General features: G+C 40.8%; 1 protein-coding gene across 2 annotated transcripts in view; it reads left to right on the top strand.

Annotated features, from left to right (window-relative positions):
- The first annotated feature begins 4,219 nt into the window (after nucleotides 1-4,219).
- Nucleotides 4,220-14,524, top strand: part of gramd1ba (GRAM domain containing 1Ba) — a 135,541-nt gene continuing 125,236 nt past the window's right edge. For both annotated transcript variants that reach the window (XM_021617608.2, XM_021617599.2), the window contains exon 1: nucleotides 4,220-5,046. The gene's annotated coding sequence lies outside the window, so the exon portion shown is untranslated. The remainder of the gene's footprint in view (nucleotides 5,047-14,524) is intronic.

Here is a 14,524-nt window from a genome sequence, read left to right as displayed (position 1 = left end):
CTTCCAAATCATGTCAAATCAATTGAATTTACCACAGGCGGACTCCAATCAATTTGTAGAAACATCTCAAGGATGATCAATGGAAACAGGTATCACTTGGGCTCAATTTCGAGTCTCATAGCAAAGGGTCTGAATACGTAAATAAGGTATTTCATTTACAAACAATGTCTGAACCTGTTTTCGCTTTGTTGTTATGGGGTATTGTGTGTAGATTGCTGAGGAAATGTTTTCAATATATTTTAGAATAGAACTTACGTAACAAAGTGTGAAAAATGTCAAATGGTATGAATACTTTCAAAAGGCACTGTAAATGCTCCTATAGGCACAGATCCACGTACAGATTATTTTCCCCTAACCTTGACTAAGACAAATGGCAAAAATGGCCAAATAAATGCTTCACAGATCTCAAGTAACAGACGCATCTCAACATCAACTGTTCCGAGGAGACTGTGTGAATCAGGCTTTCATGGTCGAATTGCTGCAAAGAAACCACTACTAAAGGAATAATAAGAAGAGACTTGCTTGGGCCAAGAAACACGAGCAATGGACATAAGACCGGTAGAAATCTGTTCGTTGGTCTGATGAGTCCAAATTTGAGATTTTTGGTTCCAACTGCCGTGTCTTTGTGAGGCGCAGAGTAGGTGAGCGGATGATCTCTGCATGTGTGGTTCCCACCATGAAACATAGAGGAGGTGTGGGGGTGCTTTGCTGGTGACACTGTCCTGTAATTTATTTAGAATTCAAGGCAAACCTAACCAGCATGGCTACCATAGCATTCTGCAGCAATACGCCATCCCATCTGGTTTGCGCTTAGTGGGACTATGATTTGTTTTTCAACTGGACAATGACCCAACACACCTCCAGGCTGTGTAAGGGCTATTTGACCAAGAAGGAGAGTGGCCTCCACAATCACCCGACCTCAACCCAATTGAGATAAATTGGACTACAGAGTGAAGGAAAAGCAGCCAACATGTGCTCAGCATATGTGGGAACTCGTCCAAGACGGTTCAAAGTGAAGCTGGTTGAGAGAATGCCAAATGCCAAGAGTGTGCTAAGCTGTCATCATTCCATATGCATTATTTCATAGTTTTGATGTCTTCACTATTATTCAACAATGTAGAAAATAGTAAAAATATAGAAAAACCCTTGAATGATTAGGTTTGTCCAAACTTTTGAATGGTACTGTATTTGATGTCATTACATTCGCGCCGTTCCATTATTATGAGCCGTCCTCCGCTTAGCGGCCTCATGTGGTGTGTAAATAGCTCTATCTGTTTTCATGTGGTAGTTGTCATCTGTCATGTTGTCTCAAAATGTTGATGTTATTCTTTTTTCATATCCAATTGGTAGTTAGTCTTGTCCCATCCCTGCAACTCCCATATGGACTCGTGAGAGGCGAAGGTCGAGAGCCGCGCGTCCCCTGAAACACAACCCTTTCAAGCCGCACTGCTTCTTGACACAATTCACGCTTAACCCGGAAGCCAGCCCCACCAATGTGTTGGAGGAAGCACTTGTACACCTGGCGACCGTGTCAGGAGTCTCTAGAGCACGATGGGACAAGGACATCCCGGCCAGCCACATCCTCCCCTAACCCCGACGACGCTGGGCCAATTGTGCGTCGCCAAAATTTAGGGGCCTCCCGGTTTGATACCAGGCTGTGTCGCAACCGGCTGCGACCGGGAGGCCCCTACATTTTGATGGTTTAATGTTATCTTTAACTCTGTGCACTTGAATGCCAGCCTGTAAAAGGCCAACTGAATGAACAGAACTTAACTGAATTGCGTTCTACTTACTCTGTCGTTGAGTTTTCATGGCATGTACCAGGCTGGTTATGGGAGCGTGTCTGGGATGGCTACTTGGTCATAGACTGGGGGTGGTGAGCAGGGTGAGTTTACATGGTCTCCTGCACTGTGGGAAGATGGTAATATGATTTGAGTCAGATAGCACTGCTGGATATTTTTATAGCTAAAGGTTGAGTGAAAGTGCTGCGACAAAAAATAGGCAAAATGGTTGAACAGAAATGTGTCATTTTGAGGTGTATGGCTTCTCGTGACTGGAGGTAAAGAAAATAGGTGTGTGGTCTCCTGTTTCTGGGAAGATGTTTTTATATGATTCAAGTCAGGAAACACTGTCTGAAATTATATGTGTTGTTCAAGGTTTTCCACAAGGTGTTAAAAATAGCTTCATTGTCTTTTAGCTTTGCCTTTTTTGTGTACAGTACTGTAAAACTCTACATACATGAAATGTATCAATTTTAATGTGGCCACCTTGTTAAGAAGCAGACAGGGTGGTCTCTGGTCTCCCTATTCACCATTCTGTGGTCGTCCCAAATGGCACCTTATTCCCTATATAGTTGAACCCTATGCTGTTTGGGACACATCCTCGGATCTAGTTAACCACAAACAAGATGCTAATCATCAAGGATAACAATCCTGACTGAATCACTAATTCTGGAATTAAATGGTACATCCCAAATGGCATCCTATTCCCTTTATAGTGCATTACTTTTGACCAGGGCCCATAGTGCTCTGGTCAAAGGCAGTGCACTATATAGGGAATAGGATGCCTTTTGGGACACAAAGTCAACCAACTCTCTTCTTGGGACTTCCTCCCTTCCATATGTAGTTTTCCCAGAGAGCGTTTCATGCCATATGACAAATGGGATCTGTGTATGTATAGATTAGACTGCTACATACCTTCATTCCTGGCTTGAGAGCCAGCTACCAGATTGGACCTAAGGCCTTGTTCTAAGTTAACTACAACAGTTCAGTTAATCTTTCTAACTGCAGCATCAGAGTAGCATACTGTACACACTATCTGCAGAACAACAGCACACAAACACTGCATCTGTTGAGGGGAAAATGCTATTTATAGCACACTCAATCATTTTGGTCTCGATGGCCCTAACAATGCTAGACTCCCAGTCCTTACAAGAGGAAATATGGGTTCCTGCTTATCCAGCTTACTATGTTTTGATATCAAATAAATGTGAATGTATACAAATAGCATATGAATACCATTAGCATTTGTGTATGCAGTTTTTGTTAGTCTTCTGTTTTCATTATATGTAGGCTATATGTCACTGTAAACAGGTTTGCATTGAGAATATTGTGATGAAATACCTGTAACTTTTTTGTCTCATCACATACGCTGCTGCTACTGTTTATTATGTCACTTTATTCCTAGTTATATGTACAAACTGTATCTACCTTAATTACCTCATACACTGAGAAGGGTGCAACTGCAGCCTGCAATACCTGTAAATAGCGAAGTGTCAAATTAGGCAAATATTTGGGGCTGCAGAAATATTTTTGCACTGTTCTAGATGAGATTCAGAGGCACTTCCATTGAAAGTAGGTCAGAAGAAGCTACTGACTTGATGTAAAAAAAAAAATATTTGTGAGAGATTTCAGACATTTGTTGTCATGAGCTGTATGAATATATTAGCATAAAGAATGTTCTCATGAGTGTTGTCAATTCGAAAATATTGTAAAGGATTGGATGCACTTAACTTTTTTTTATTACCGTGTCTAATAAATAATATTGGTAAACATTTTGTCATGGTAAAGAGAAACAAACACTTGTGCTTAACGTTTCGGTTAGTTGCTTTTATTAAGAGCACGACTAAACTAATGTTGTAAGATATGGTGGATAAAGGATTCTTTTCTGTTTTACTGTCACCTGATTTGTCCTTCCCTCTTGTAGAAGATTATCCTTGTGTTTGAATGTTTTATGATGCCACAATGCTTTACAAAGACTGATAACTCTCTTTTGTAATGCATGCACAAAACCAGACTGTCGAGACGCCAAATAATAAGGATTTGCAGAAGAGGAAGTGCTTATGCGTTATGTTGGCATAGCACTGTAAAACATCTTGATGGTTGTTGCTGTGAATGCTCCGAGGCTGAATTTCTACAAAGCTGCACAGGCTGCATGAGTGTTTTTGGAGGATATGGAGTGGTGAATTATCAGGATTGAGACAGCATGGTTGTGTACCAAATCGCACACTGTTCCCTATATAGTGCACTACTTTTGACCAGTGCACAAAGTAGTGCACTATATAGGGATTATGGTGCCATTTGAGATGCACCCCATGCTCCGCTGGGATATATTTACCCCCTAGAACACCATGTCACCTTGTCCACCCGACCAAAAACAATTGTAAAAGGGCCTGGTCTAAGTGGTGCGTGTGCTATTTTGGTGGTGGTGCTCTCTGGCTTGGGAATCAAGGCACACCGGAAAATAGGATAACAGCAAGATTCACTGGTTAGAGCGAGAGGGAGAGAGAAAAATAAATATATACATATATGAGTGCAAGAACATGCAAGGAGTGAGTGAAGAGAGAGGCAAATAGAGAAGAGAGAGTGCAAGAGGGAGATGGACAAGAGCAAGTGGAGTGAGCTGCAAGAGACGAGAGAGAGAGAGCAAAATAATAGGGATGAAACTGTGAGTCAGTGAAGAGACGAGAGAGAGAGCAAAATAATAGGGATGAAACTGTGAGTCGGTGAAGAGACGAGAGAGAGAGCAAAATAATAGGGATGAAACTGAGTCGGTGAAGAGACGAGAGAGAGCGAGAGAGAGCAAAATAATAGGGATGAAACTGCGTCGGTGAAGAGACGAGAGAGAGCAAAATAATAGGGATGAAACTGCGTCGGTGAAGAGACGAGAGAGAGAGAGAGAGAGCAAAATAATAGGGATGAAACTGTGCGTCGGTGAAGAGACGAGAGCGAAAGCGAGGCCGATGGAGAGAGAGACAACATGCAAAAGAAGAAAAATAAATGGAAATGTGTGTGAATGAGACCTGGGGAGGATGACACGCATCTTAAGAATGAGAGTACTCCCCTGCCTTTTTTCTTTACGTAAAACAGTGCTTCTCTGAGTTGCATTCAGAGAGACTGGACGGTCGAGGGAATACAGGAGAGAATACACATGATACTCCTTTTCTAGTTCTACTCCAAGGAAATGGATTATTAGGCTGTTCATTTAAACACTGTTTTACAACAAGCCAAGGAATTTGGAGAAAGCGCTATGGTGCGCAAGAAAGAGGTAAATCCAACCATTTTTCTGCTTAAAAGTTGTATGTTGAAGGTTAGATTTGATAGTAACTAATTGTAAAGTCTTGCATTTTTTTATTGTATATGATTAGTGAGGGGACAGAGCACAATGTAGACTTTTAATATTGCCAATCAACTTCTAACATTGATGAAAGACTCCATAAATTATGAAGAGTAACAGAGTCCAAGGTCTTGAGTCAATGGAGATGTCCAGTGATGAATAGCTTGTGAAGTCACAAGTGTGATGAGTGGAACAGGGAGTGATCAGTTTGTGCAACAATCTGGACTGGATTGATATTAGTCATTCCAGGGCATGGTGTCCTTTTTCAAGAGAACCAGCTTTCAGAATTTCACCAAAATGTATTATTGCAATGACTTGCGACATGTCCTTTAGTCTGATCGTGTTTCAGTGTTTTGAAATGAGGCACACCTTGTTATACAGAGGCAATGGAGGAGGTGGTGTAATGTGAATGCCATCACATCATTAGATCGCTACTGGTACTGTCTCCTACTGTCCCTGATTTAAAAATGCAGCTTATAACCTGCATTAAGGTCTGCCTCCTCCAAATATGTTGCCATCATCACCCATATCATGTCTCCTACTCATGAAGCCATGAGCCATGACATTGACCTGAAGCAGCCGAATACAAGGACCCAGCTTGATATCTAATTAAAGTAACTGTCCAGTGAAAATCTAACTTCTAAAAGTTAATATTATGTTATTAACTCAATGTTGTTGAATCCAAATACTCATATTTTTGGCCAAAGCTTAAATTGGAGAAAGAAACTTCCATAAACCCTACCACAAACTTGTATCTCAAACAGAACATTTAAAAAATGCTTGCTATTTCCTCCTAGAGGATGAGCTGGCCAATCAGCGGTCTACTCACATTAATATTTTCAATGACGGGTATATGCCCACACCATTCCAAGAAAAACAAACCCATATTAAATCAAATGTATTTGTCACATACACATGGTTAGCAGGTGTTAATGCAAGTGTAGCGATATTGTAGTTAATTATAGGTAATATTTCATAGAAATCTGGAAACACTGGACAGTTACTTTAAAGTATCACATTGCTGAATTTGCAGTGCATTAAATTGTTTAGCCTCACAACCTGTGACTCTCTGAAAGGTGAGTATGGTTAATGCTCATTTAGGTAATCACTGTTGTAGTTCATAAATGCCACTCAATGATCCGTTATAGTTTATTCAACTGTTGGAGTAGAATGTACTGTGCCCCACTTTTCTTCCCTCCAGCTCTGTTTATTTCCCTGCTTCTCAGTGGATGTCTGTGATCGCCATACAGTACGGGCTCCCCTCTGCAGAGAGCTAAGATAGGGGGATTTCTCTAAGCCCTCTTCAAATTACCCATGGGGGTAAAGTGAGTGGCTTGTCTGAGAGGATGGATTTGGGGACCTACCATGCAGACTGTATAATGATTGAGAGAGTAGAGATGTCTCCTCCCCTCCATCATTTTCCATTTCCCTTCACTCACCGGGTGAATGTTGATGGTGTTTCCTTGATTCATTGTGTGTTCTCTTCTCGCCTCCTTCTCAAAATGCATTGGAGGAGAAGATTTAAGTTCCTCCCCTCAGACCTTCACCTTCAATGTATTGTGAGGACGTAAGGAATCAAGGAAATACATGATCAGCATTAGCACTAGCCATGCTGGGAAGGATGAAAGTACTGGAACGACACTTTTTAACCATATATATGGTTCTAACCATAAGCCTCTAACCCTAAGTTATTTCCTTAAAATAGCTTAACTTACTCGGCATTCAGTTGTCCATTTTGGAATGGCCACCTTGTGACTATCCCACTACCAACATCTGACGGTGCGCTTTCTTATCTTTCTAACATTCGCTCCATGGGGACCCTGAACAATTCTATGGCCTTGCTATGAAGAAATATCTGCCAATAAAACAAGTAGGCCCTCATATTCATATTGGACATAGGGCTTTTGTCAACACTTGACAAAATAATGACATCATTCTGTGAGGATTAATAAGGAAAGTGTTCTATTGCTGATAGGTAATGTGTGTTCAGCATGCTTCAGGTCTCCATACAGCCAGCTATGACGAGTTAACCCAATTGTTCCTTGAAATATGTACTCTTTTTCTCATAATTTAATCTCCACACTTAGACAATGTTTTTGTTTAGTAATTATGAAAATCTGGCTACAGCTTGAACAATCGTTTATCACGTAAGGCACAACTAATTTGCATTTGCCGTGCATTCATATATGGTCCTGGTCAGTTCCTAGATGGGAGACCATATGCTGCTGGAATTGATGTTGGAGGGCCAGTAGGAGGCACCCTTTCCTCTGGTCTAAAAAAATATCCCAATGCCCCAGGGCAGTGATTGAGGACATGTGTAGGGTTCCGTCTTTCGGATGGGACGTTAAACGGGTGTCCTAACTCTCGGTGGTCACTAAAAGATCCCATGGCACTTATCGTAAGAGTAGGGGCTAAATTCCCAATCTGGTCTTCATACTGTACCATCATGGCCACCTAATCATCCCCAGCTTACAATTGGTTTCCCTGTAACTCCCCTATAACTATTCCCCAGGTCGTTGCTGTAAATCAGAATGTGTTCTCAGTCAACTTACCTGATAAAATAAGGGTTAAATAAAATTAAAAATTAAAAAATTATTAGCATCGTCAGCCTTCATCCTTTTGCTAAACACAATTAATCACAGACTATTCTTTCTCCCAAAATAGTTTGAGTAGCATCAGTGGGGTCTGTGGGCTTGAGAACCTCATTTTGAAAACACCATTCTTCAGCTTGTACCGTAAGATGCACAGTTGCATATTATATCCAACACTTGAAAGACAGTTACCGCTTTCCCTTCCTAGATTATGCCACACGGCTTTAAAAAAATGAAAATAACAGACAATAAATACCAGCTATAAAAAAAAATGGTGGCATTTGTGAGAGAATTATAGCTGAAATCCTCCTTGTTAAGAGTGGATGCTGAGCCAATGAATAATAATAAGTAACAATATAATTTCACTCCCACATCCCACTGCTCTCATTGGGACACTTAGGCTCTTATCATTGGCTTGTGTGGAAAACAACAACATACTCCTAGTGTAAACCCACAATAGTAGCTGGAAATTTACCCATTGTTAATAGTTATCCTATTATTTTAAAAAGAACCAAGCTAATCCTCCTGATTTAGAGATCTTAATATGTTATTTTGAGCTGAAGGATATTGATAGGTTTCTTTAATGAAGTCCAAGGGGGCACATAGGCTACATATGCGCTGCACATTTAAAAACATGGGCCTCAGATTGCTTAAAATATTACCCAGATGCAAACCGTGTCTGAACAGATTAAATCACCCTTACACTAGCATGCATTTTGTGCTCTGGAGGCATTGTTTTTGCATTGTAGCAAATCATGCATACAGTACTCTAGCTAGCTAGTATACGCTACGTGCTCTGAGAGCATTGCTTTTGCAATGCAACTTAGGCTGTTTTGTGGAGTGTTCTGCTCTTTCCACCCAAGGAAGGTTGTCTTAACAGCAGGTCCGTAACGGTGCAGCTGAGCGTGCAGTCTGGAGAAAGTAGGTGAGCATGTACGGAATACATCATAATAATAATAATAATAATAATAATAATAATAATAATAATAATAATAATAATAATAGATTTATTAAACTTATATAGCGCTTTTCATTAAACTCTCAAAGAACTTTAAGAGAAATCAAATAGTTCAATAGATTATGGCAGGCAGGGTAGTTCCTTCATGGCTTGAGCAGTCAGCCCCAAGGGGAAGGCTAGAGAGGAGGCATTCAGAGATGAAATAGAGGGGGGTCACATCCAGGGTGTTTGACTGGTCTGTAGTCATTCATCAGGGCTCCCTGGTCCCTGGTTTCTGAAGCAGCGCTTCTCAGTATTAGTATCTGAAGTCAGATGCCATGGCTAGAACTCTCTCACTACTGATGTGCAGCATCCACCTGAATGAATGCCACGACAGCTGTGAAGGAGGCAGAAAAGCACACTGCACATCAGTCCAGAATAGTCTGCCTTGAAACTAACCACTGGAGAAAACTGTTCAAAACTTCAACTTCAGAAACGTTTTTTAAAATGGTATTTTATTGAAACTTTATTTAATTAGGCAAGTCAATTAAGAACAAATTCTACAAATTTTTACAATGACTGGATCGAACCAGGGTCTGTAGTGACACCTCTAGCACTGAGATGCAGTACCTTAGACCGCTGCGCCACTTTTGAGCCAACTTAAACCAAAACATATTAGGAATTTCCACATTCCTATTCTTCAGACCTCACCCCTCCCCTAGTCATGTCTCAACCCTGCACTAGTCACCCAGACTTGACTAATGCTGGGTTGAAACATTGACTTGAGGAGGGGTGACGTTTCAGGAGGAGGAATGATGAAGTTGCTAATATGTCTACTGCAGGCTGGCTGCACTGAAACACACAGCTCAACCATTCACCTTGGGCATATGTGTGGCCTAGCTTTGGGACACAACATCAGGAGTCTGTGTATTGTTCTGGTGGTTGGCGATGGAAAATAACCATACCACAATATAGCCGGCTTCACATTTTCTTCTTCTTCTTCTTCCTGTCAATAAAAGCATCTGTAGAATCTCTAGGAACTCTACTTACCAGACATAGTGAAATGTGTCCCTTGCTATCAAATAAACTTTAGAATCCAGCTTTTTTCTAAACCGCATCATATTCCTACTGTGTAAACAGTGGTAGATTTCGTGGTAGGAAGTCTCACGTGAAGTGTGTGTGGTCTAATGGCAGCCCGCTGTCTAACTTGGTAGGAATATGGTTTGGTTTATTTCTTTATTTTTGCATAACCTGAACTAGAGGGATAAGGGTTGAGAATGACTAGGTTAAAGGAAAGTCTGATGACAAGGATTGAGAATGACTAGGTTAAAGGCAGTCATGCAGTCATACATCAAGTGTAAGGAAATGACCTAAAAACCATAAAGTTCAGTGTTAGACACCTGATAGGTGTGGAAGTGTCAAATGTTTACACTTGCTGTTGTTTTTCTACTCTACCCCAAAAAGTGTGAATGAAGAGCATTTTCATCGACTTCCCAGAAATTGTAATAAGATTTACTGTATAATATGCAGCTATGATGAGTATGGCATTTTGCATAACCAGAACAAATTCATTCATCATTAAATTATAAAATATCAAATATTTTTAAGTGATATTCTGGAATATTTCAGGAACGTGAAATAAAGTAATGCAACTGTTAACCCCTTCAACATGTGTTGCTAACAGATGTAATTGTAGTGTGCTATAATGTCATGTTACATTATATCAGGCGAAGGTACAGCTGGACATGAGCCTATTTCTGTACCCATTTGCTGCAGGCACAACTCTTACAAGCTCATCCCTCCTCCACAATATTGTTACCTTACACTCACTGTTAAAAGGGAGTACACACACTCATTTTTTTCTGTGGGGGGGGGGGGGGGGAATATAGTGCTATATAGAACCTTTTTTTTTGGAGGTTCTATAAAGACACATCCTCATAACATTTCCAAATGGAACCTGTATTTTATTGATTTATTTCACCTTTATTTAACCAGGTAATTACAATTGTGACCTGACCAAGATAAAGCAAAGCAGTTTGACACATACAACAACACAGAGTAACACATGGAGTAAAACAAACATAGTCAATAATACAGTAGAAAAATGTCTATATACAATGTGAGCAAATGAGGTGAGATAAGGGAGGTAAAGGCAAAAAAAGGCCATGGTGGCGAAGTAAATACAATATAGCAAGTAAAATACAGGAATGGTAGATTTGCAGTGGAAGAATGTGCAAAGGAGAGAGAAATAATGGGGTGCAAAGGAGCTTAATAAATAAATACAGTAGGGGAAGAGGTAGTTGTTTGGGCTAAATTATAGATGGGCTATGTACAGGTGCAGTAATCTGTGAGCTGCTCTGACAGCTGGTGCTTAAAGCTAGTGAGGGAGATAAGTGTCCCCAGTTTCAGAGATTTTTGTAGTTCGTCCAGTCATTGGCAGCAAAGAACTGGAAGGAGCGGCGGCCAAAGGAGGAATTGGTTTTGGCGGTGACCAGTGAAATATACCTGCTGGAGCGCGTGCTACAGGTGGGTGCTGCTATGGTGACCAGCGAGCTGCGATAAGGGGGGACTTTACCTAGCAGGGTTTAGTAGGCGACCTGGAGCCAGTGGGTTTGGCGACGAGTATGAAGCGAGGGCCTGCCAACGAGAGCGTACAGGTCGCAATGGTGGGTAGTATATGGGGCTTTGGTGACAAAACAGATGGCACTGTGATAGACTGCATCCAATTTATTGAGTAGGGTGTTGGAGGCTATTTTGTAAATGACATCGTCGAGGATCGGTAGGATGGTCAGTTTTATGAGGGTATGTTTGGCAGCATGAGTGAAGTATGCTTTGTTGCGAAATAGGAAGCCAATTCTAGATTTAACTTTGGATTGGAGATGTTTGATGTGAGTCTGGAAGGAGAGTTTACAGTCTAACCAGACACCTAGGTATTTGTAGTTGTCCACATATTCTAAGTCAGAACCTTCCAGAGTAGTGATGCTGGACGGGCGGGCAGGTGCAGGCAGCGTATGGTGCTATAAAGAACCCTTTCCTGAAGGTTCTATAAAAACATTAATAAAAGGTTCTATATATCACCAAAAAAGGGTTCCGCTCTAGTTACAACCCTTTTTGGGGCTATATAGAACACCTTTTTATGGTTCTTTATGGAACTTTTATGGATAATGGTTCTATAAAATCCTTCCTCAATCTCCAAGGTTCTTTTGTAGATCCTTTTGAATAACCAAACAGGGTTTTTTATTCTGGTTAGCCATACTATATAGTTAAAATTCCTTAGGTGTTTTTGTGTTATGTTGAATCAATTTTGCTAGCCCTACAATGGCTGTGGGTCCCTGAGGAGAGAATTGAGAACCTCCCTGATTTAGTCAACCGTTCTCAATTGACACAAGGTCATACATGAGTATTTCACAAGACACCATAACTGGCCATAGTCATATTTAACATGTAATGGCATTACACAACAGAGTTAAATAGGAATGTCACTCACAGTTTCACAAAAATAACTGTGAGCAAACCACTCCCCAAAATATTCTGAGATGCCGCACCTACATTTGAATTCTCCTTAAAAAAATGAAAGATCTATGTCAGCTGAGAAGAGGTAGTAATATTGGTTGGTAATGGTGAGGGTTGTTTCATGTCCTGAGGCTGGACATTCTGTATGACAGTTCTGTTCCATATGCACCCCTTCTGCCGAGAAGTCATTTTTGCCTAATCCTAAATTACGTTGTCGCAATACGCCTAATGGTTTGCTAGTTTGTGGGATTGTAATTCTTTGTATCTCGATGAAAATGAAATCAAATCCCATTACTCTTACAGTGGACGTCGTCTGACTCCTCAGCCCGCTCTCTCTCACTGGCCTGGTGAAATGAGAAGTGACAGCCCTGGTTACGTAATGTCCAATCAGACGCTTCTAGGTTCCATAGTGTAGGGTAAAGTTGCCACTAGACCTGCCATTGGGTCATGTGTATTTCCCCACTAATGGTTAAGATTGGGGGAGGGAAATCTGATCCTAGATCTGTACATGTAGGAGAAAATTCACCCAGGAGCAGGTTCCATACCAAGACTATGGGGATCATCTCTAGTCTAAAGCACTGCTCCTCAATCCTGGTCCTGGGGACCCACAGGGTGTGTGCAGGCTTTTGTTCTAGGCCAGCATTAACATACTGCATCTGATATACCTATTTAACTAATCACTGAACCCTTGATTAGTGGAATTAGTTTTGTGAGAATAGTACTGGACTGAAAAATACTGCTCTAGAGGAGTGAAAGTGCATCGTTTTGGTATGTGCCACCACACAAAATAAAGCATTCCACACAAATTGTCAATGTATACCACATGGTTCTGAGTTGGTGTCACACACCAGAGTGGGTTTCCCAGTGGGAGGTTCAGTGTTTGTGTGTGTAGGGGCATCTCAGCACCCCTGGGGTACCATATAGCACAGACAGGCTTATATAGCACAGAGGTCTCATCCCCTACACACATGACATGGGTCTGATCGAGGTTAAGTCCCTAGGGATTAGTTAGGAGCAGATCATTATGAATATGTAACAGGAGTGGAGCTAATCTCAATAAATTATTAAAAATAGAGGAAATATGCAAATATAAATGTCACGAGCTGCAAAAAAAGTATAGCCATACCAAGAAAGTGAATGTCCACTCACTGTTTGCTGTTCTCAAGTGTGATCTTTATTTGAGGAATTGAGACAGACGTTTTTGGAAAGTAACGATGTTGTCGGGTAGTTGACCGTTCCTCATAGCTCATATAGCCAAACACCTTTTTATTCATTTTGTAACATGGAAGATTTTCGATCAGCTATGCACTAAATGGTAAGGAGTTGATTAATTAGTTTGTTGTTGGATAAAATCACTTTGAATCACTTCACCAGTCATTCATTTCAGTGTTGAGTACAGTACTTGATTATCAAAAAAACTAAATAAGGATTACTTTCTGACTGATTACTGCACAGAAAGCACCTATTAAAGTGCACTGTGCAGCGCATTTTTTAAATTAAGTGTAATAATTTATTCATAGCGGCTGACGTCAGTAGACCGGCCTAGTAGTACGAATCGTTTGGGACTGCATTATATCATTTGGGAATACAAGACCTACTTTTCATATGTCTTTTGAATTAAGAACAGCAGCTTTGGTCTACAATTATTCATTAGATATTCATACTACATTTTCTCTACACACTGGTAGAAGTAGTTTTGGTAACGCTTAACTTGATATAGTCATGACATAACAAATGGTAATGACAATGGACTTTGCACTCTTATGATGATTCAGTGTTCAGGTCAGATATTGGTTCAGTGTAAAACGAACAAACTAATGGATTGTGTCATGACTGTAGATAGACTCTTGATTGTCAACGACATCCATCTTGTCATGATTATTACAGTGTAACCGACAGGTTGTTCTTGAAATCACCACCACTCATTTGACTCTCCGTTCCAGTCAGACCCATTGTGGGTTTAATATACACTGCTCAAAAAAAATAAAGGGAACACTTAAACAACACAATGTAACTCCAAGTCAATCACACTTCTGTGAAATCAAACTGTCCACTTAGGAAGCAACACTGATTTACAATAAATTCCACATGCTGTTGTGCAAATGGAATAGACAACAGGTGGAAATTATAGGCACTTAGCAAGACACCCCCAATAAAGGAGTGGTTCTGCAGGTGGTGACCAGAGACCACTTCTCAGTTCCTATGCTTCCTGGCTGATGTTTTGGTCAGGAGGAGCACTGCCAGAGCCCTGCAAAATGACCTCCAGCAGGCCACAAATGTGCATGTGTCTGCTCAAACGGTCAGAAACAGACTCCATGAGGCTGGTATGAGGGCCCAACGTCCACAGGTGGGGGTTGTGCTTACAGCC

This window comes from Oncorhynchus mykiss, chromosome 10, assembly GCF_013265735.2.
Source record: "Oncorhynchus mykiss isolate Arlee chromosome 10, USDA_OmykA_1.1, whole genome shotgun sequence".
Classification (NCBI taxonomy): domain Eukaryota; kingdom Metazoa; phylum Chordata; class Actinopteri; order Salmoniformes; family Salmonidae; genus Oncorhynchus; species Oncorhynchus mykiss.
Note: the sequence above shows the minus strand (reverse complement) of the source record. Positions and strands in the feature narration are given on the sequence as shown.